The 2,702-nt window shown below is 42.6% G+C and overlaps 1 pseudogene; it reads right to left on the bottom strand.

Moving 5' to 3' along the window:
• Positions 1-1,006: 1,006 nt before the first annotated feature.
• LOC101981394 lies at positions 1,007-1,454 on the bottom strand (annotated as a pseudogene).
• Between the last annotated feature and the right edge of the window lie 1,248 nt (positions 1,455-2,702).

Below are 2,702 nucleotides of genomic sequence, written 5' to 3' on the forward strand. Positions count from 1 at the left end.
GCTCTCTCTCTCTCTCTCTCTCTCGCTCTCTCTCTCCTTGACCTCTCTCTTCCCTCCTCTTTCTCTCTCCTTGACCTCTCTCCCTCCTCTCTCTGTTCTCTTTCCTCTCTCTCTTTGACCTCTCTCTCTCTGGGCAAACCTCTCTCAGCCCTTAAGTAGGCATGGGCTGCCACTCCCGGATTGCCAGGTGGGCACTGCCCATAGGTTCACGCATATGCAGGCAGCTGATGATCATTGTGTGATCAGGCATAAGTCTGGTCTTAGCCATCTCAGGAGTTGATTATATATCTCCATCAGGTGTGACACCACACAGCTCGCTACATTCCATTACTCTTCCTAAAAACTGTTGATGCTGTATGAAAAAAAAAATACTACATCCACTAACTTCTCTAATCAAATCATAATGTACGTAGTTTCCAAGAGTGCATAGTGAAGAACCCGGACTATTATTGATTAACCCAACACATACTTTAAGAAACAACCTTAATCCTTTACCCTTACTAACAAGTCATCTATTAACTTTACCCAAAACTCAGCTTTCACAGGGCAGTTTCTGGAAGAACTTTTCCAGGAAGGGGATGTGTCTCGAGTCTCTAGCCATTCACCCACCTATCACCATGAATATCAAGAAAGCTTGCCTGAGTTCAGCCTGGTCAGAACATAATGTCTCCTGATTTAGGGAAGGTCAGATCAGCAAGTATAAACAAAAGAATTCAGATGGGATCTTGAATTCAGGGCTTTTCTGGGGCTATTCCTGAAGATTGGACCAGAGAGAGATGTTTTTGCTCTAATACGTTGCTTATTATTGAGTTAACCTGAAGGCTTTCATGTGACCCATCCCGGCTTTGGCTCCTGAAGTCCTGTGACATGAGTTTGTCTGACTTCACAAACTTTTTCGAGCCGAACACCATGCCAAGGTGTTAGTTCTCGTTTCACTTTTCTGTACCAATAAATTTTATATCCTCAGTGGACAGACACCTAAGATTTCTTTTTTTTTCACAGTCTATAAAGGCTCTTTATTTATGTTTTACATATCTAGAAAAAGAATCCCAGGATTTTCCCTCCTGTGTGCTTTCGTCTTGCCTCTTCATGGTCCATGATGCCAGCTGAGGTGGTCAGTACAATGAAGCCAAACTGACGGGATGGGAGCAGATTGTTCTGCCATTTTTCTAGGTCTTTGAGTTGCACATCAAATCTAGGGCTTATCACGCCATACTTGTTCAACCGGCCGGTGAGGTTCACGACGATCTTCCCAGCTCTGTGGTCGTCAATGATTTCAAATTCACCGATGTAACGGTGCTTCATCATCACGGTTAGGAACCGAACGATGACTTTGGAGCAGGGCCTGATGAGGACCTGGCGTTTGCCTCTCTTCTCTGCATTGTTGATGCTCTTGAGAGCATCGGCCAGGGCGTTCATGCGCACCATGGTGGCGGCGCGGGAAGATGGCCGAAAGAGGGTGGGAGGGCCGGACGCACACCCACCTAAGATTTCTTAAGAAAAGAACAGCTCCTCAGACAGCTGTGTTCTATGTGGTTAAACAAAGCACCGTGTAAAAAGGAGGGTGGAATGGACACAGAGAGTGGGCAGAAGACCTTATATTTCCCAGCTTTGGAAAAGTTTCCTTTCCTCCACAGAATGAACCAGAATCCTTCTTTGTTCTCCAGAATCCCATCCCTTACCTGATCTCCATTTTTCTCCTCCCCTCACTTGCTAGTGTTTCCTTTTCATTTTCTATCTCCTCCTCCTTCTCTCTTTTCTACCCTTCACTTTTGCTTTCCTTCTTTACCTTCTCTCCCTTTCTCCTCTCCTCCATCCCTTTCCTCTGCATCCCATCCCTCCCTCCTTCTCTTTCTTCTAATCTCCTTTTCCTCGTGACTTCTCCCTCCTCTCCGTTCTTCTCTTTGAGTCTCATTCCTTTCCTTCCTTTCTGTTTCACTTAATTATCTCTCTCTAGGAGAATCATTGTTTCCAAGGGTTACTCTTTTCCACGGTAGCCTCCTTTGAAAGTACATTAGTGTGAGTCAATGGTTACTCAGAATCTCCCCCATTTAAGACACTGAATGGTAATACTGCTAGCCGTTTCTGCTAGTCTTAAAGCCTGAGATGTATGCCACACGCTTGGCATAAAAACCTGAATAATGAATGGTAATGAATGATAACAGGCAGAGGACTCTGCACAGGTTTCTGAATTGTTCTTGTCTCTGGGATTTCTTCCTATGTGGGAGATATGTTTTTGTTTGGGGATAAGTTATAAACAGCGATATCAATTAAAGAAGGAAATGTTAAAAGAAAAGTCTTTTACTGTTCTTGTTAATGCCACGAATAGAAGGGTGTTTGGTTAGGATTGAGAGGTCCTCAAGTTCCAGACTAAAAGGGCTGCTCTAAATGACAGGAGTATTTATATTAATCATGCATTTGGGCACTTCAACTTAAAAATATCTTAAGGATTATGTTTTTTGAAAGTAAAGGGTATTTATTAAAAGAAAACTAAGTGAGGTTTATGATCATTAGATAAACTTACGTAACACTCATATTTCTGCATATATTTGGATTTAAAAGGTAATCTTTTAATTCTGACGTGGGAATTTATAGCAATATAGCTTTTCTGCACATTTCCTATTGCTATATACAGCTATCATCCTGAACGAAATATTTGAAAATACCTAATGCCATTCAGTGGAAGGGAATCAAAACCTACT

The sequence above is a fragment of the Microtus ochrogaster genome, linkage group LG3 (genome assembly GCF_000317375.1).
Source record: "Microtus ochrogaster isolate Prairie Vole_2 linkage group LG3, MicOch1.0, whole genome shotgun sequence".
Classification (NCBI taxonomy): Eukaryota; Metazoa; Chordata; class Mammalia; order Rodentia; family Cricetidae; genus Microtus; species Microtus ochrogaster.